At 44.6% G+C, this 20,402-nt stretch overlaps 1 protein-coding gene and 1 long non-coding RNA gene across 5 annotated transcripts in view; one reads left to right on the top strand and one right to left on the bottom strand.

Moving 5' to 3' along the window:
* Positions 1 to 20,402, top strand: part of MAP1A (microtubule associated protein 1A) — a 47,713-nt gene that overhangs the window by 11,565 nt on the left and 15,746 nt on the right. Inside the window, exon 1 of one of the 4 annotated variants that reach the window (XM_064389685.1) lies at positions 4,651 to 4,769. The exons of the other annotated variants lie outside the window; for them this stretch is intronic. The gene's annotated coding sequence lies outside the window, so the exon portion shown is untranslated. Of the gene's footprint in view, positions 1 to 4,650; positions 4,770 to 20,402 lie in introns of those variants that run through there. 4 annotated transcript variants of the gene reach the window in all.
* Positions 10,079 to 12,468, bottom strand: LOC135281096 (uncharacterized). The gene is made up of 2 exons (XR_010347868.1): positions 11,725 to 12,468; positions 10,079 to 10,348 (listed from the first exon to the last, which is right to left on the bottom strand). It is a non-coding gene; the product is annotated as an uncharacterized LOC135281096 (long non-coding RNA).

Genomic DNA, 20,402 nt, shown 5'->3' with positions numbered 1-20,402 from the left:
TCTTTATCCTTTCCACTGAGAGTTCTAGACAGGTCATCTTCCGTTGTTTTCCCTAAAGGTTTGCAGTTGCTGAGTTAAATTAGGATCACCATTTTTAAAACCTTATTTTCTGGGGCAAGAAGGACCAGAATGTTGCCACTGAAAACTCACAGGGTTCATGAATTTCTTTAAAGTAGGAATTGGAAAAGAGGTTGGTAGCAGGTGCTGATGGTCTCTCTGGGCCTGCATTAGGGATGCTATTACCACAAAAGTAAAACCTTACTTGAAGAAAATGATACAAAACTAAATGGAATGGATGACTTGGGCTGTCCACCTTTAAACGTGCAAAATTCCACATTAGGGCTGCTAATTCTCAATAGCTCAGCTAATAAATACTTTTTGGGCCCTGAAGCATCAGAAAGATGAAAACATCATTCTCAAATTAAGGAGAAAAAGCCTAAATATGTAGCTGTATTGTTATAGATAACAATAATAATAATGATCTATAACTGTACCTGCAAATCTACCTGAAAGAATAAAATACTTTAGGGATCAAAGGTTACTTTAAGTAGAACTATACTGACAACCAAAAGGTTGTCACTACATTTCAGAAATGGTTATTTAGAAATAAGAAAACTTGACAAAAGTGGGAAATGCCTCTTTGGTCAGAATTTAAGCTAACATACAGATTAAAAAGATACATATACCTGTAAATAAGAAAAGAGATAGGATGACTCTTTAAACAGTTGCAGAGAAAGATACAGTATTCAGCAAAAATGAGTGTCCTTTAAATACATCCTAGTAGAGCCTGTAGAAAAGAGTAAAAATTGCTGTACCTACACAGAAATTAAGATAGCCAAGAGAATTTTGGGAGTGATTTGCCAAAGACTTGAATAAGTCATCAGTTTGTTTGATTGAAAGCAGATAGCATGTGGAAGTCAGTAACTGCATAGTCTAAGCAAAGAAATCTTCCAAATGCAAACAAATCCTTGTGCTTCTTAGCAGTTTTTTTCAGTCCTGTGTGCTGTGGTGAGAGCTTAATGCCTCTGCTCTTGGACATGCTGTGATAGCCTTGTGTAGTGAGAGCTTGAAAGCTGAGATGAAGACTAATGAAGAGGTCAGTAGAACTCTGCATTTCACACAAAGGTGTGGGGAAATAAATATATTTTACTCAAATTAATATTTGGGCTATGTCTGGGTCAGGCCATGGTTATTCTTTGTCCCAAACCTTTCAGAAGATAGTGTATTCTTGATTAGAATATATTTTCTTATTAAAGCCTTTGGCCTAGAGTTTTTAGGAAAATCAAATGGTTTTGAGCTTAAGATGGTAGACAGCTTGGAGCTTTTGTTCAGAGAAGCATGACCTTTAGACTCATTGTAAGACTTATGCTTTAGCTGTAGTTCTTGATATCTCATTCTTCATAAAAACATACAGCTTTCATTTATATAAAACTGTTTTAAACATCATAGTAGAGAAAAACATGGAGATGTGACCTTTGCATTTGAAGATAACAAAAAACCATTTCAAGAACTGACTTTTTATATTTATGCTGGCCTAGGGAAAGACCCTGTCTATAGCTTATTATTATTTATGAACCAGGACATTCCTGTCAGTGTGATACTGGCTAAGGTGTGCAGTCATGAAATAAGCATTCACATTTTTAACACTTTAATTCCATGCCTAATTCCATATCCTAGTCAGAAAGGAACTACACCTAACATCGCAGGAAACTTTGTGGCCTTTTCAAAGCCATGAGGACAGAGAAGAGCCCAAAGACAGGATCTTTGTTTCAAACCATAGTTGTCAGTTTGACATAATGGAGAAAAGTGGTTTGAGGTTTTTTTTGCATAAATAGGGAAAAACTCCCTGTCTCTTTTCTAATTCAATACCTAAAATAAATCTATCCTTGCATCAGAGAATAATAGTGTCTTTAACCTTTCATGTTTGAGTGGTCATTGGAATTGAACCTGAATGAGCCTCATCATAGTACTGGTCCTGGTGCCTGGTGTGAGGTTCCATAACTGTCAGATGAATCTCCTGATCTCCTGAAGGACTGGAAATGGAAATTACCTTGATCATAGCTCTAGGTCTTCCTGGTAGAAGCTCAGAGCCCTTTTTTCAGGAACTGGAAGAGCCTTGAAGATCGGTGAGTGCTTCCCTTACTAGTTCCCTTTGCTTTTGATGACTATTTTTAGGCTTATTGCTAAATGTAGTTTTCTTTAAAAGCTAAAAAGAAGAGATTATCTGCAGCTGCTACCTGATCATATGAAGGCAGGAGGGCTGCCTCAGAGAACATGTGTGCAGGAGGCTTCTTAGGCCACTTAAATAACAGGTGCATGGTAAAGGCAGCAGCTGCTTTAAGAACCTCTTCAGTTTTGAGAAGTGTTTTGCTGATCAAACAGTACACATATGCCAAGAACTGTGCTTTCTGAAAACCACCACACCTTGTAAATTACTTTTGCTTTGTAAAAAAACGTTTGCAAAGTATAAAAATATGCATTCCAGTTTGCTGGGGTGTGAACACGTAACTAAGAGTGGAAAGTGAGAGGGAAACTAGAGACAGTAGATGCACCTACCTTCAGTCATTAATATCATAGAGATAGCTGTCTCTGATGTAAATTCTCAATAGCAACTGGAAGATGCAAAATTTTTGTGACTTATAAAGAAGTATTTTGAGGCAAAAGAGAAAAGAGCATGACATATTGTTGAAACAATATTGTTTCCTTGTAAAATAAGATCCTGGATGGAAGATAACAAATTGGTCTGTATATATATATTAAAAAGGTTTTAATGCACTTAAGGATATCCGGCTAGTTCATGTTTTAAATTGTACTTGCGTGAGTGTTAATAGGAAGGGATTTCAAAACAATTACTAATATGAGGAAATGTCCTGATTAGACAGTAAAATCTAATTTTGTTGCTTGAAATAGAATATATCAATATTAAAAAAAAAAAAAAACAGTGCAGAAGGAGATCACGCTGCTCCAAATATCCTGCTAGGGACTAAATTTGATCAATGTTGTAGTGGGTGTAGAAAAGGAAAAGGCTTGAAGAGTTGTGTGTCACTGTATAAAATGGCCTGGGGTATATGCCCTTCCTGCATGTGCAATGGGAGCTGCCATTCTGGAGTGCTCTGAAAAATCTGCTGATGGCAGTGGAATTTCCAGTGTGGGTCATTTCTAGACCCAGACTATGTAATCCCCTCCCTTCCCTCCTGCACCATGGGCACTGCTCTCTGAAGTGACAGACATGTCTCAGTGTTGTGGGTTTATTAGGAAAAGACCCCAAGAACTGCCCAAGGGGTGAAACTGTCCCTGGGCTACCCACCTGGGGCAGTTCTTACACTGAAGTGGATGATGTTAACCCAAATATTAAGAAGCCTAGTTTATATGAAGCAATAGTAGCAAATACATCCTCCTGCTTTGTCTTCAGCACTGCTACATAGCAGCACCTTTAAGGTAATATCCTTTGCTTCCCTTGTGCATCTTTAAACTGAAAAAGGGGACTGCACGTTTGGTTTGTAGTCATCTGCATCCCCACTGTTTACTTGGCTCTTTACTTCTGATTCATTTTTCACTTTGACTATACATAACTCTTCAACTTGTGTTATACTGGTTATAGTGGGATGACAAGTACAATGGGTAGTGATAATGACCCCCTCTGTTTCAAAGAATGTCCATGGTAGTGCACAGGGGACCCATAGCATGGAGCTATTTTCTTGATAGTTTGTCCTTTGAGAATATTTTAACCTTTGGTCTTTTTAAAATAGGATGCAATGTTACCTGTCCAAAACATACAGAAATCTAAGATGTTTGATCCAGTGCTTTGATTTTTCCTCAGGTTTACAGATATTTGCCACTGATTGACATAATCTGAAAGCTACAGAAAGGAAGTTCTGGTTTGGGGGTTTTTTTAACTTTTAAAACTTAAAATTGTGTGATATTTTTATTTCTGAGCATTCCATTGTGTCTGACAGTCCTCCTAAAATCACTGAGGGAAAGCAGAAACAAAGAGGCACAATTATTTGCAAGTGTTTTGGAGCTGATGCTGATTATTAAACAAGATGCAAGGTTCTCAGAAAACAACATAAACATTATCTGAAAACATGCTGGAAATAGGTCTCCAGAGGTCGAATATCTGGTATTCTTGCCTCACTCATTCGCGTTCATTGTCTGTCCAGTGTGGTCCAAGCTCACTGCTGGCCCGTGCCCGTGCACGAGCAGCCGGGTGCTGGTGTGTGGTGCCAGGCACATCTGTCCCCCACTGGCTAGCTGAGGTGGTTCGTGTCGCTTGTCTTTAACCGGAGGAGCAGCTCTGCAGCTGGAGTGCGACGTGAGGTTCCAGTCTGAGACACATAAGCCGAAGGTGCCTAAGGTGGGATGGGGAGCACCCCTCCGGGAGCCCGTGAGGAGAGAGAGGCCCGTGAGGCCTGAGAATGATGTGAGAAGCATTCAGCCAGCACCGGAACCCGTGCTGGCTGGGGTTTGACCTGTGTCGGGTATTTCGGAGCGCGGGCCGCGGTTTTGACCCTTGTCGGGTGTTCGGCAGCGCGGGGCAGGATCTCGGTGCACGCCGTTGCTCGGAGATGGAGAGGCAGAGGCTGGCGGGGCCGGCCGGGCCGCCGCTGCGGGGCTCCGGTGCGCAGCGGGTTAAGGCGCCGCGCGCGCGGGTGGGGCCGCGGGGCTCCTCCCGCCTCCGTGGCACGGCAGCCGCCCGCCGCAGCCCGGGCCGAGCCGCCGCATCCTCCGCGCTCGGGGCAGCCGATCGGCGTCGCGTCCCGGCCAGGATGGTAGGTGCATCTTCCTTCCCCGCCCGCCTGGGGCGAGCAGCGAAAGGTGCCGGGGCGGTCGGGAGTGAGGAGCCCCGGTATCGTGGAGGTTGCGGGATGGAGGCGGCGGCGCTTTGTTCGCGCTCGGATGCTGCTCATTGCTTTGGAAGACGTTGGTCGGCCGGGGAGGACGGGCCCTTCTGGGGAGGTAACGGGGGATATCGGTGACGGCAAGCGGACCTGTCCGGGCTCTGCGCTCCTGTGCGCGGTCCCGGTGAGCTGCTGGGGCTGCGCAGCCCTGGCAGAGGCGCAGGTGAGGAAACGCACCTGCGCGGAGCGGTCATAGCGGGTGCGGGTTTATTTCCTTGGAATTTGGAGGGTTGAGGGGGATTAGTAACAAGAGGGGAAAGTGGCTGCGGATGGAGCTTGGGGTTTCTATGACCTGCGGACCTTCCCCCTTCTCAGCTGTTTGTGCTCGAATATAGGAACAAAACCCAAATTCCCCAGCTGCTCAGCTGTTTGCTGCACTTGTGTCCTTAGCTCAAACAGAGAGAAAGATGTATGAAGATGGGTTTAGAGAAGAATCTGGAGAAAGTATTCTGCCTGTCAGGAACGTAAGGAGTCCTGCCGCATTATGTTTTTCCCAGTATAGTCTTCTGACCCTGAAGATGGTGTACTGCTGGAGAACGGAGGAGGAGGTACAAGGCATCTCACAGATGCTGCCTTTGGGCAAGGCTTGGCGAAAGACAGTATTAGCGTCTGTATCACCGTTCAGCTGATGCTGGAATGAGGCTAATGCCAGGCAGGAGGGGGGAGGGTTGTTAAGGTGGACTGTCATGCTATTGATTTGATGGAAGAGAGATACAAGGCCTGTCTTCTTTTGCAATTTCTCTGTCCTTTGGTGCTGCACACCCGCATATGAGTAGTCTTGAAGTAGCTGAAGTCTGACTTCAAGCTTCACAACACTACATTCTTCCAGTACAGGAAACCAAAAAGCATCCAAATGCGTCCAGTGAGTGAGAGAGGAAAAAGGGAAGGTTCCCTTAAAATGTGAGTGATGCAGCCTTTCTGTAGCAGCAGAGGGAGAAGATGTGGCTAATCTTGGAGCTGATTTTCATCCTAGTAGGCTATAAGCAGGAATTTTGTGCTTAGGAAATGATAATAACAAAATGCTTTATTTTGCCTAGCAGTAGTCCTTTGTCATCCCTCACCTTGCTGAGCTGCCCTTGTAACACAGAGGGATAAGGGGCCAGCTGTCTCTTTATCATTAGCTCTCCTGCATTACCAGTGGTACTGTGTGATGATGACACCTCTGCAGTCACAGACACATGAGGTTCTATTTTAATAGGGTATCTCTGGCATTCGTTAGTGTCGCCACCAGCAAGCTTCTTGTTAAAAGTGTTAAATTATCTGTATGCTAGAGCTGAAATACGTTGAAGTATTTAAAAATATGGCCTTTTGTCTCCAGGGTTCAGAACTAAAGGAGCAAAAGCATTGTTTGGCACTTTGCACAGACATGGGTATGTGACCATGAATATCTGTCAAACACCGTTGTTTTGGCTAAGAGGGAAAAAGAGAAGAAGCAAAACCTTGTTAACCAGGGAGGGAGCAATGAAAATAAATCAGTAGTGATGCCAACAAAAGCTTTCTTAATATAGAAGAGAGAGGGCTGAGAGTGATCAGACTGGGACTGTCAGTGATGTAGGGAGGGGAAAAAGGAGGGAGTGATAATCAGTGTGTCATTGATCATACAGTGAGCTTGGAGGGGAGGAGCATAGCTGCTGCACACTCACACACGCAGAAACACACGCACACACACACTGCGGCAAATTCTGCAGCTGGTGCCTGCTGGCTTGTGACTGCAGAAAAAACAAGCTCCGGTTTAAATTCTCTGATCTCAGAGACGAGGCTGTTTCTATTCCAAGTTGCTCTGGTTCCGCTGTGAAAAGCCCTGCAGGCTGGGCACTGTTCCAGAATGACAGGGATTCCTCTTTCTTCTGATGGGGTAGGGCCCCTTTTGCTGTGTCAGGTCAGTACCCTCTCTGTCTCCTTGATGGCTCCATACTGGTTGGCTGCATCCAGCCTCTGTGTCTGTCCTTACAATTTCTCCAGCAAGTAGTTATTGAGTTGGGACACATTTTTTTCTCCCCTGCTTTCCTTTCGTGTGATCTGACAAGGCCAAGCTGTGAGATCTTCTGCCCTACTCCCATTCTGCAGAGAGAGAGATATGTAGCTTTGCAGTAGTTTCTTTTCTGACAAAACAATCCACCTCCTGTCATGTCCTTTTGCCACTCTTCTTCATTGTCCATTGTGCTGGTATATCTGAATCGCATCTTCAGCAAGTGTGGTGGTAAATGGATGGTAGATTGAATCACAGCAGCAATTGCTCTTTAGTGAAAGCAGGGAAGCTGCATGTGTGTGAACAAGAGGTGCAGTATGTCTCCAAGGGGCATGGCTGGACACCAGGGGAAGCACAGAAGAGTGGATCCTCAGCATGAGTTTCTGTGGGATGTGGCTTGTGCTCTTTGTACATGTTCAGACACAGACCTTCCTAGGTAACTTCTGGGATGCATCTTGCAAAGGAAGAAGAAACTCAGAAGCAGATAAAGATACAGTAATACATTCTTGTGATAGGTGTCTGAGTCCAGAGATCTTAGTGGGTGCTGCTTCTAGCAGAGCCCAGGGTGCTTGCTGCAGGCATTATCACAGACTTTCCACTGCTCCTTGATGGGCAGAAGAGAGAGGCCTCCAGTCCTTGAGAAGAGATGCTATGGGAGTCCGAAGCAGTTCAGGTAGTCTGGTTAGTACACAGAGACCCGACAATAGTAGCTAGTGTAAAACACAGGGAGTATCTTCCAGCCTGTGGGTTAGGCAAAAGTACCTGGGGGAGAAGGTGATAGAGACTCTCCATAAGCCCAGAAACTGTATGGGAGGAAGGAGAGCAAGCTATGTGTAAATGAATGCCTAAAATTTATTTGGGTGAGAACTTACTGAGATGGAAAAAGATTTATTTTTCTTTTCCCCTCAAAAATCATGAATTTTCTGGAGTCCAACACCAGCACAGGAGCTGTTGACAGGAAACATTGGAGAAAGTATTGAGCTAGTTTGGTTCTAACTTCTTAGTTTGTATTATTTTTTCTCCATCCCCTTAGAGGTGCTTGGGTGCACAGTATGAATTCCTCTTACAAATACACCTTCCGTGTTTGCTGTAAACACTTTCCTTCTAAAACATTAAAAACATTTCAATTAAACATTGAAATTAACAAGCTTCTACCAGTTTTGTGAAAGTTGGTGGAGCAGGCAAGTGATCAGTCAGTGCCTTCATGAGAGCAGTGCACATCTGTCCTGCACGCCAGCTGTCAGCACATGGCTGTCTCTGAGCGTGCTGCCACTTGCACAGTTGGGAGTTTTGGCTCACAAGTGGAGCTGAGACTATGGCAGTGGACAGCAGGGAATATGGAGGGAGCTGGGATTATGGTGGTGGAACAGAGCAGGGTGGACACACAAAAAGCAGTCTTCATTAGTTCATGCTTTGCTGTGCCTAAGCTCTGTGGGTTGTTTTTACCTTTGCTTCACATTAAAGAAATGGAGATAAATTTCTACATGTGGTGACTTTAGATCAGTTTTCTTCCTCTCATAACTTCCTCTCCAGGATCTCAAAAGTTAGTATTGATGGCACAATTAGTTATGTATCCAGCTCTTCAGGAAGTTTCTGTCCTTCTGATGCTTTATTCACAGATGAACGTGAGCACTAATCTCCTTGGCCAGCAGGTACTTAGTTCTCCTGAGACAGCCTTTGAAGTCTTGCTTGACTGATTTCTCAAATGCATAGAATATTACTGGGTTGGCTTGGTTTTTTTTGTTTTATTTTTTTAATGGGGAATAAATTTTTTATTAATTTCTGCTTTTCTGAAAAGCAGCATTATCCCAATATCAGTATTTGGGAAGATATTAGTGAACCCTTTCTTTGCTGTTGAAAGTAAAGGCTTGAATATTTCCTCCAAGAAGTTGAAGGCTGAGAATCACCAGCTGAAGGAGACTTGCAAATTGCAGAGGGGCAAGATTCAAGATGCATATCTGTTATCAATACATAGCTACTGAATAACATTTCAGTAGCTACAAAGCTACTGAATAACATTTGCACATGTTACTGTCATTCATGCACCTTCTTGTGAAGCACCGAAGTCTTTGACAATGTGCTAGAACCTACCTCGGGGCTGTAAAAGTTCAGTGCTGTTTTTCACAACTTGCTATAGCTACAAATGAAAGCATGGCAGCATAATTGGCTTCCTCTATTGACTTTCAAGTTGAGAAATTCAGTTAATTGCTTTTGCACTTTTCTAGCCTTTTATTTCACTGAGATATCATCTGTCCATTCTCTATTAAGCTTCAGTGTCAAAATTTTAAGTAATTGAGGAGAAAAACTAGAAGGAAAAGGCCATTAGTACCTCCCTTTTGAAAACTGTCTGAGGAATGTCGGTCTGTCATCAGGCACTCTGCATGTTCTTAGAAGAGAAATGGGCAAGAAGCCAGTGATTTATCTTCTGGGTGACTAGATTTATGTTCTAAAAAGCTTGCTAAAAATGGATTAGGAAGGGTACGTTAAGTTGCAGTACTTAATAAGTTAAGAAATGCAGACACTACCCAAGCCATGTAAGAAGTCAATGACCTCCATCAAAAATTATTCCTTTGCACAACAGTAAAGCATTGGATAGGGTGGCTGTGTGTGCCTTTGACCCACGTAGCATCTTTCTCAAGAATCAGCTTGCAGGCTGATAGGTATAAGCATAATGTGTGTTTTGGCCCAGTTCTTGGTTGATAGATTTATGTGTGAGTTTTATTTCTTATGGCTTTTCTTTCTTGCTGTTGGTCCAGACTCGAAGTCAAAGACCACAGCTAAGGAAGAGGAAGGCATAGGAGCAAGGAAGACTTCCATGCCTGCATGGCTCTGAGGGAGCTGAACAAGTGAGAGGCCCTGAGAGAAGCATTTGTGGTGATGGAAGCCTCTCCTGGTCCTTTTTATTCTGCCTGGTTAGTAAGTTCAGTTCCTGATTCCAGTGTATAATCTGCAAGCTGAAAGGGGCCTGACTAGATGGGGTGGCATTGGGAAGCAGGGGCTCCTGAGATTCAATAGACTTAAGTGAGCTTGTTTCAAGCTGACTGGTGAGAGGCAGTGGCTGAGAGGACATAGCAAGGGGAAGATGGCCTGGACTACTGTGCTAGAAACCTCCTTGGCTGCTTCCAAAGCCCTCTCCCTTCAGTGCTAAATGGACAGGCCCTGTGTTTGCTGGCAGAAGGGACAGGAGGCCTTGAAGTTCTCAACTTTGAAATAACTTTTTGTATCACATTCATTATTGCTGTACTCCACCACAAATCAAATCCCAGGAACACAGGCCATGCAGAGGATCTGTCAAGGGTCAACTAGATCCAAGAGCGCAAAGTCAAGATGTAACAAAGAAAGCTGTTGGCAGAGGAGAGCTGCTTTTTCTCAAGGGCTAGCAGGGTGCAGTCCTCTGCTTCACCAATCACCTCAGCTACTCAGAGTTCACAGCTGGTCGAATATCTGTATCTTCATGAGGGCTGACATTCAGAAGGTCATCCTAAAAGCAAGCAAGGGAGAGAAGAGAAGCTACTTGGAATGAGACTGTTAATAGTATGGAATAGAAATGAGGTTTAAAGAGTCCAAACAGTTGCTGTAAGTTCGAAGCAGGACTCTCTTCCAGAAATTTGGCATTTCAACAGGCAAACAGGAAGAAATCTCAGAGTTATTTCCCTGTGTGAGCAGCCATCCACTCTTTTATACAATTAAGTTCTCCCTGCCTCAGGCAGTTTATTTGTCATATTGATCAGTTGAGGGGGAAAAAAAAAAGAGAAAAAGAGCAAGTCATCATAAGCTGCTGGGCCTCCAAGTCAGTCAGTCAGCATTACCCAGATACTTCTTAACTAAGAGAAACATGCAGTTTTCTTCAGTCTGTGCTATGTTCTGGTTGTAAGAGCATGTGTTCTGGGATGCATATTATTAAAATTAAGAGATAATAAGCTGTCCAATTTCATGACTTACAGGAGTAAGTCTGTGGAAGCTGGAAGATCTCTGGAAGCTGGAACAGGGTATCTGCCTCAGTGTCAATGGGAGTGGTTTTATGGAACCTCTGTTTCAGGGACTGGCAGCAACTCCCACCTGAAGTCCAACTGACACAGGAATGGGAAATATTAATTTGGTTTCCAAAGGGACCAGCTGTAATAAGTCTGTCAGGGGTTGGTGGGGTGAGGACACCAGATAAGAGGGTGTCTTAAGTTGTGTTTAGGTTTTCTTTTGTGGATTTAGCTGGAGATATTTAAGAAGTCACAGGTTTAGCTCCTCACATAGCTGGAGGCCGTGTCTCTGTGCAGGGCTTCATTCCTGATTTACATGAATGCTACACTGTTCCTCAGCAGAAGGATGCAAGGCCTACATGAGTCAGCAAAGCTGCTGCAGGGAACAGAATATTTTTTGTGGCCAATCTAGCACCTGATAAGCTAGGTAGAAATGCTCACTTTATCAATTATCTCAGTGGTGGTATAACTTCCAGTTGCAAGGCAGTAGCTTCTGGAAATATGTGAAACTGTTTCCAAAGTGAGTACCTGCATCTTCAATTAGTGGTTCTAAAATGGCTGAGCTATCAAATTGCTCCTTAGCATAAGAGTGAGACAGTATGTGCAATTAGGGAGCCAAGAGATGGTTGCTATGGTTGACATGGTATAGAAATAGAGGTTGCCTGGGAGAGGAGCTCTAGATGGCATGAAAATATCACAGGGAGGAGGGAAGATGGAAAGCACAGGCAAGTGGTTTGCAGAAATATCTCCTGGGATGTGGCAAGTGCCCACAACCTCCCACACCTTAAGGAATATGTAATTTCCTTCTCTTGCCCTGCTGCTGGTTCACCTTTGTAGTAAATCCCCAGGAGGCAGTCAGTCATTTCACAGAGCCTGCTCTTACCTTAAAGCATGAACAGTTCTGGCATGCAGTAACAGTATGGTCAGGTGAGTTATGAAATATCTCCAGCATTATACATGAAAGGAAACCTGAGAACACTTTCAGATTCCTCAGCTCTCTTCATCCTAACAGATTCAGCAATGTTTCTAGAAACCAGATCTTGTTCTCCTCCACTGCTGCCTGGTCCTCCCAGAGATATTTTTCTTTCTACTGGCTTACTGCTGTGTTTTTTCTTTCTCTGTCCCTCCAAGTATGGTTCTCAATTAACTTCACTTTTTCACTCTGTTCCTGTTGAGAATCTTATTTTTGTTTGTGGAGCTGTGTTGCTGATGCTATCTTCTTTCTGTAGCTTCTTAAACCGAGTTCTCTGATTGCACAGTTCTGCAGCTTTTAAGGCTTTTGCTCTGCCTCTGAGCTGTTCTGAAGTTGTGCCTTTTCTGTCCCAAATCAGATGCTCTCTTCTTTTCTGGTGTTAGCACCTCACAGCTCCTCTTACACTGAGAGAGTTCAATGTGGCAGTGTTTTGTGGAAGTGTATCTGTGACTGGTTGTCCTGTTTGTCCTCCTGAAGACAACTGTGTGGGTGTTCTGGTTGGAAGCTTGAGATGAAGCCCTCAGAGGAGCACAGAATGCATCACCAGCTCTGCTCTGCCTCTCCTGATGCTCCTGCACATGCTGTGTGCTTCTCTGCTCAGCCCTCTGTGCTGCACTGCCCGGCTCCCTGTCAGGGCTGGGTGTAACCCCTGTCACCCTTTTGTCCAGGTACAGAACCACACAGCAGGAGACCCTTAGTGGATGTGTGGTCATAGTGTAGGGAGGGTGCTCCTCTACCTTCTACTCAGCTTCAATATAACTGGAATATGAGCAATAGTGGTCCGTATACCATGTGTACCCCAAATTCCCCTCAGTCTGCAGTTGGGATATTAGCTAAGGCCAAAGCCAGTATCTGGAGATTTGCCATTGTTAATAGGACTAAGTTGGTGTGGGTATGCGTTCAGTCCAAATAGAATGCTTTGCTTCATAAAGATGTTTCAATTATCTTCATTCTCTCTGCACACTGCTTTGTTTCTTCAGTTCCTTCAGATAAGGCACATCTCCTGTTGCAAATTCACAGAACTTTATTTCAGTAGTGCTGTGTTTTTAACTGTGTGACTTGGTATCTCAATATCAAAAATCATCAAACACTATTTTGAAATTTTCATAAAAAATAAAAACTCATACCTATAATATCTTCCTGCTTAAAGACCATTGACTTCCCCTTCTTTTCTAGACACAGTTTAAAATCCCTCATTTTATGCCCTGGATGCATCTGTGGCCTGTTGGGTGATGGTTTCCACTGCTCCACAAACAGCACTTGGCTCTGCCCTGGCCCCCTGTGACAGGGGCTCAGCACTTTGCTGCAGTTTCTTGCCTCCCAATTTTCAGATTATTTTCATATTTCTGTTAAAAATATATTTCCCTTTGCTGGTACACAATGAGTTTTTCTGGGAAAATCATTAAAGATCCCCTTTAAGGGGATAGATTTTTTGATTTAGCCATTGACAAATAAATATTTCTCTATTTCTGCACCGTGTTTGAAGACCTAAAAATAGGAAGTGTATGAAATAGATCTTTACAGTAGACTTTTTTCAGACTATGAGAGGCAGAGCACTTGCTGCTGGACCACAAAGCACTGTCTGAAGCCAGCTCCTCATCATTCTCAGATGCTGAATCACACTAACAAGCTAAAACTACAGCGCTTTCCCAATAATCTTACGAAAATAAGTAGCTACTGCAGCTATCACATGTTGTGTCAGGAGGGAAAGAGGCAGTGAGACAGCCCTTTTGCTGTGATCCCTAGTGATCTGGCTAAGCGCTTTGCTCTGCTCATCTCTGGAAAAGCAACAAAAGCCGGATGTGCCCAGAATTTCTGGGACTGCTGCATTGCCTCAGGCTCTGGAAGGCAGTGGTTAGGCACCACTGCACAGCAGCCGCCCACCCAGGACTCAGAATGTCTCTTAGCCTTTTCTGTGGGGTTTCTGCCAAGTTCTAGCTGTATTCTTCACCTGGTGTCTCTCTCCTTACCTTGCCTAAGAGTCTCCTCTCGTCTGACACAACACTCTCATTAAATGGTCAGAAGGAATGGAGTGGGACTTGTCCTGTCATTGTGATAAACACATCCAGGTATATCCCTGGGGTGTGAGAAACTGTGTTTGAGTTCCTGAGCTGGAACCACCACATGAGGACCTGAATCCGACAATACAGCCAGTACATAGCCAACAATCCACAATTATTGGCTATGTACTGGCTGCCAAAGCAGACTTTGTGCTTATTTTTTAACTCCTGAGCATACCTCACTAGCTGGCAGAGCTTCCAGGTCTCTGTCAGCCGCAGCTGGTCCCATCTGCCAGCTGTACTCTGTTCATGTTGCCTGCTGGAGGAAGGAACTGTGCGCTCTTCAGGTTCTGGGAGTGTGATATTGCTTCCAACAGGGGCACATTGACTCCTTTCCCTCGCTACTGATGAGGCAGCAAGATGGGGCAGCCCTGGTCTGGCAGAGGAGTGGGTCCATAGTGCGGTTGGACACAGGACTGTGTATCTGCACAGACAGAATGAGAGGCAGGACCCTGCCCAGAGTTCAGTGCAGAACCTTTTCTGCTTTTCCTCTGGCCTTTACAATCTCCCTCCCAAGGAGCTGTGGCTTGCTGTACTTGGTACAGTCCTGGAGTGCTGGTGAATGACTGTGTTGTTTCATTCTCTGAATGGACACCATTTGGGGCTGGGTCCTTTTTCTTCCATTGGCACTGAAGAAACTGCAGTTGGAGACTTCACAGAAGTCAGACTTCACAGTAACTGACTCTCAGAATGAGAGTCAGTTACTATCTCAGTGTTATGATGTAATTTCAGAGTGAAGGAAATGGCAGTCTTTCAGCTTGCACTAGCTCTGCAAATACATGCTCTCTAAGAACCCTATGCATGGTTTGACTGTCTTCAGAGGTGGGCTTTGTTCAATAAACATCAGGAAGACCACATGCTCCCAGGCTCAGCTCTTTGCTGAAGTGTAGCAAAAAGGTACTGAGCCATAGCAATATCTAGGATCTTCTTGTTAGGGTCTTTTCAACAGTGTCCCCTTGAAGAGGGATGTTCATGTCAGCTAAGACAGCCAGAAGTGAGGAAGAGTTGGTTTTTAATCACTGTGGCTTGTGAGCCTTGATAACATTTTCAGACTCCAAATGTCTGTATTTTTTATTAGTGTATTATTGGTGTTCACTTTACAGATAGAACCTGGCCTGAAAAGCCTGATAAATAATTTTGGGGACAAAGGAGGGGTGAATGGTGTGGGAAGACCTAAGGGAGGTAATGAGGTATATAGAATGCACCTTGGATGGGAAAGGACTGACTTCTGTGTGATCAGACAAGCAGTCTCCATCCTCTGGATAGCAAAGTTGTGGGAGCTCTGCATCCCAGATTTACACCTGCTATCAGACAGGTACACAGAATGGTAAGTGAGATCCCTGCCCTGAGTTTTCTTTTATTGGCTAAACAGTCCCACCTGACTTCTCATCAAGATGTGCCAGTCCTTTAATCATCTTTTGCCCCGTATGTTCATTCTGATTTGTTGCACCAGTCAGAGCATCATGACTGATTTCAGCACAGTCACCTGAAAAATGACCCAGTGCTCTCGCCTAAGGCATCATTTCACAGAGGTGAGAAACTGAGTCCTGCAGTCCTGACACTTAGTCTCTGATTTCAGCATGGTGAGCTGTAAGTGTGGTTCTTCCAGTCCTGATTAACAGAATAAGATCTCTCAGATTTGATGGTCTGAAAGATTAAAGAAAGTAACAAGTAGCATCTTGCATATCTATTCTTGATAGCTCTTCAGACTAGCCCAAAATTTATTCTGCAGCTACAGGGGCTTTAGGTGTTTCCATTTAAAGTAGCAGAACACAAGGATCTGTGCTGTCAGCATGACCTCCTTTTCTGCCTCTACAGCCATCTGTCTGTTTGTAGGATCATCTCTCTCTCAAGCATCCTGTTTGTCACAGTCACCCCAGTGCACTGTCCTTTCTTCCAGCCTAGCCTGACCGCCACAGAAGAGCTCTCTCTACCTGACTGCTGAGCACTAAACCCACAGCATCTGCTCCTCCGTTCTCTACCTCTGTCTCTTTGAAGGTGCAGCCCTGAATGGTTAGTCCATAGCCACTCCAGAGTCAGTATGGCTTTGCTCTTCACTTGCTATCCTCTGCCATAGCCAAAGAAATTCTACACTCAAGGGACCATATAATCAGAGTATGTTATTTGGAATGGACTCGTAGGGCTCACCAAGTTCAACTCTCTGCTCTTCACAGGTCTAGCTAAAATGAAACCATATGACTAAGACCATCACTCAAATACCCCTTGAACTCTGATGGGCTTGGTGCTGTATCCAATTCCCCAGGGACCCTCTTCCCAAGGCTGCCCACTCTCTTGGGGAAGAACATTTTCTAATGTCCAATCTGAACTCTCCTGATGCAACTTCATTCTATTTCCTCATGTACTAGTGCTGGTCACTAGAGAAGGGAGATCAGCAGCCTTCTCCTCTGCTGCCCTTCTTGAGAATGCTGTGAACAGCAATGAGGGTACCCTCAGCTCTTATAGTATGTGAGCTGTACACAGTCTTTAAAAAAAAAAAAAAAAGAATTATTTTCTTCCCTTCTCAGCATTAGTAATGGAAATCCATCCTCTAGCCCAGATTAGCTGCTGTTCACCACCTCTGGGATGTTTTGTGTAGTGCCTCCATGGTCAGGAGGAGGCACCCATGGGTGGCTGCCCTGTAGGGAGGAGCTGTATGTGTCTTCTGCGGGCCTTTGGGGTGAGGGTGCTTGTTGCAGATGTTTCTGCACAATGGTAAGTAACGTGATCTGTGTGGAGAAGGCAAATGCCCTGTCTCTTTTCTGAAACCTTACTGTGGTTGTGAACGAGGTGCATTTGTGCATTAAATCTTTCCATATGTTTTCATATCTTATGCAGCAAGCACTTTGTGTGGGTAAAAGGCAAGTAATGCCATGAGTCAAAACTACTTAAAAGACAGACATCAAGTTATCAAACAAATATATGATCATCTTTGTGCAGCATTCAGAGGTAAAGTACAAGGGCTTAATGATTTCCACTACTAAATACAAAGCTGATCAGTACAGTAATGATGAAGAGGCACAGAGGTGGCTAAATTTATAGATGATGCAGTTACTGAGATCTAGAAAGGTCTGTGAGGAACTTCAGCAATTAAATTTCACAGTCATGGTGTCTATTAAATTTATTGTCAAAAAAAGCAAAATCAAGCACACTAAAGAAATTAAATCTTCTAGACTCCATAAAAGAGCTTAATAGTTTCACGGCAGGGTGAAATTTGAATGTCACTGTGTACCCTCACTGAAGAGCTTTATTTGGTGCAAAGCTAATCTTAGGTTATATTATGATGCATAAAAAAATAGGGTGGGGAATAATACAGAAAATACAATAATGACACCCTGTGAATCTTCTGTGCTCCTTCTTGTATACTTCTGTTCTTCCTCATTCCGGTGGCCATAGGGATGGATGACAGCAGTTCCTAGGGACTAAAGAAACTCTCCTCCAAAGAAAAAAATGGTAAAGACCAGGGTCTTTCTGCCTTGGTGGGGACATGATAGATGGGAATGTTTCCTGGAAGTGCGTGTGCACAAGGATCATTGCAGAAATCAGAATGTACCTGAACACACAGAGTGAGGGTTCATACAAAATGAGAAATGCAATGCTACTGAAGAGAGGATGTTTATTTAACATAGCAGCTTTTGAGTATAATTGGAGAGGGCTGCACAGGGATCTGTGTTCAGGGTGCACCTGGAGATGAGCTGTGTCCAGATATTTGTTCCAGTTAAATTGAAGACGGCAGTCTTCAGGAGCCTGAGCAGGATATTCTTGTACTGGTCAATGGAATGGAGGGATTTTCTCATTTGCAATGCACACATTTCACTGTGATAGAGCTCTAATAAGGACAAATACCTGGAAGTGACCTGAACAGCATGCTTCCAGTCACCATGTCTGCAATGTCAGCCATACTGCCACGTGCTCCTGGTGCATATGGTTTTTGTTAGTGAGGGGAATGATGTGCCAGGCTGTGCGTTTAAATCCTATGTCTGTGCAGCTGCTACCACAGGCTATATACAGAAAGTGGCCAGCAAAGGGCTTCTCAGCCTGAAGGCACTTGGATTCAGGGAGGCCTTGAGTGCCTCAGCCGGGCATGGGCTGCCACCTCCCCAGCTTGGGGTGAGCAGGGGCTGGGCCATGGGCCACCTCAGGGAACTGTGTTGCTGCCTTACTCACAGTTTGCAGTTCAGCCTGGCGTTCATGTGCTGTTCTGCTTTGCCTCTGAATTTAGTTAGGAAACAGTTTGGGGTATTGGTGTGCGTGGGTCCATTGGTGTGCAGTGAGTCCATGCTTCTGGAAATGGCCTATCTGTACAGGCTCTGCTCCTGGATCCTCCCAAGATAGAATCAACTGCTGCAACTGAACAGAGGCAATCTACCCCACAGCATGTCAGGAGCAAAGCTAAGAAGGGCTGCAGTGCTTCACAATGTCACAGAATTGGTAAACTGTAGGCTGGAATTGTCTAGTCCAATCACATTTGTTCCAGAAAGGTAAGCAAAAGAAGATTTCCTAGGCCTGTATCCAATTGTGGTTTTAGTATCTCTGGAGATGGATGTTCCACAACCTATTTATACAACCTATTCAGTATTTGACCACTCTAACAGTAAAAAAAGTGCTTTCTTGTGTTTAGACTAAATTGCCTGTGTCTTAATTTGTGCCTCACATTCTGTCACTGAGCACTACTGACAGTGCCTATCTGATTTCCTCTTCTTCATTCCCTCCCATCAGGTATTTATTTATTCCTATTGAAAATTTGAGTATGAATATCCTTCCCTCACACTCAGCCTCACCTTGTATTAAAACAATTTAGTCCCTTAATCATCTTCACAGCTCTTCACAAGATTCAGTCCTTCCCCATCTGCCAGCAACTGCTGGCCCTGCAGCTTGAGCCTTCTCTTTCTTCCCCATGTGCAGGGGGTGAGGGGCTGCCAGCAGAATGCTAACAGCCAGGCTTTGTTCACAGCCTGAGCGGGGACAGTTCAGCTGCCTGGGCTGGGACCATGGGATGGCAGTGAGAAGCAGTGTTTTCATGCCTGTTAGTGCTGCAGATGGGCCCCTTGCCTCTGCAGCTGGCACTGTCACCAGTGCTGCCTGGCTGGCAATCCACAGGCTGGCCTTCCCCCTGCAGCACCTGGGCAGACGCCCACAGGCCTGGAAAGATGCCCACAGGTGGCCACGGTGATTGCACTGTGCCCAAGAGCCCTCCCTGGCATGTGGCACAAGGACGAGGCTGCTGGTGTTGGTGCTGTGCACCACGCAGTGCTCCCCAAGTGATGTGGGTAACCACTGCTAAAATTCTGTCTGGGGTGTGCAGGCACCAAGGGGGCAGAAGCTGTGTCACTTTGTCCCAGTAGTAATGTTGAAAAATGGGGGCAGATCACTTCTCTTCTGGACGCCCCAAGCAGCAGGACTGGAGGTCCTGGCATGGGGCAGCTGTGGATCCCTGAGGATCCAGGGTGCTCCTTGTCAGCACTTCTGGGACATCAGCAATGCCTTCACAATTATCATTGCCTCAAGGATGACTGGGGTTTTGTCTCTTCTGGCTGCACAGAATGCCCCTGGCCCCACTTCCTGGGCCCTCCTCACCTGTGCCTCCTCCCACCCTCCCATGCTGCTCCCCATGGTTCACTTGCAACATCCCTTCTGTGCAGAGGAACTTGCTTCCCAGTGTCTCCAGCCGTGTGCCTATTCCATGTCCAGTGCCAGAAATGCCACTGAACTCAATGCATTTGCACAGTGATGGTTTGGCTTTAGTCTGGAGGGATGATTTTTAGCCAAACTGAAAGACAAGTTCAGAAAGCAGCTGCAGATGCCAAGTACAAATAATTCTGCTGAGAGCTTAGCTCTCTTTGGGCTGAAAGCTAACTTCTGGGCTTATCTGTGTGATTAATTGCTAGTAAAACATTCCAGTAAAGTGAGTTTGATTTAAAGCTGTGCTGAATATTGACCTTCATCCTTCCAATCCTTTCCACCCTTTCCATCCTTCCACCAGATTGATAGAGCTATTTTAGAAGAACTGAGATCTGCCTAGAAAGAGGCAATGGGGGGTTGTGGAGGGTGGAAAGAACATTGTCAGCAAGCAACAGTTGTCTGAAAGATGCAAAATAAAAATAGTTGGACCTCTAATTTATATGAGGGATTAAAACCTATGAAGGTCTTAAACCCTATAAATTATACATTCCAACAGTTAAGTTCTAAGTGTCTGGCTTTTTGAGTGGATGTAATGTCCAGAGGTAGGTATTAGCAAAGACTGTAATCAAAAAAGGTTCCATGCTGCCTGCAGTGACCAGGAAAGTGCTGCAGGAAGGTGCTGTATGTTGTCCTGCATCCCAGAGCTGTCTGATGTGGGCATACAGCAGTAGCTCTGGTCCTGGCTGTCAGCATGGCAGACAATCATTACCCTACAGTCTAATAATTTAATAGGGCCCTGGAATTATGGTAGCATTTTGCCAAATATCTGTACAATGCCCATGACAATGTGAGCACACGAATTGCTTTTCTGCACTCCCCGGATCTTGTTTGCTCTTTGACTTCTCCTTT

This window comes from Passer domesticus, chromosome 14, assembly GCF_036417665.1.
Source record: "Passer domesticus isolate bPasDom1 chromosome 14, bPasDom1.hap1, whole genome shotgun sequence".
In the NCBI taxonomy this organism is placed as follows: Eukaryota; Metazoa; Chordata; class Aves; order Passeriformes; family Passeridae; genus Passer; species Passer domesticus.
This window is presented reverse-complemented; position numbering and strand designations above follow the sequence as displayed.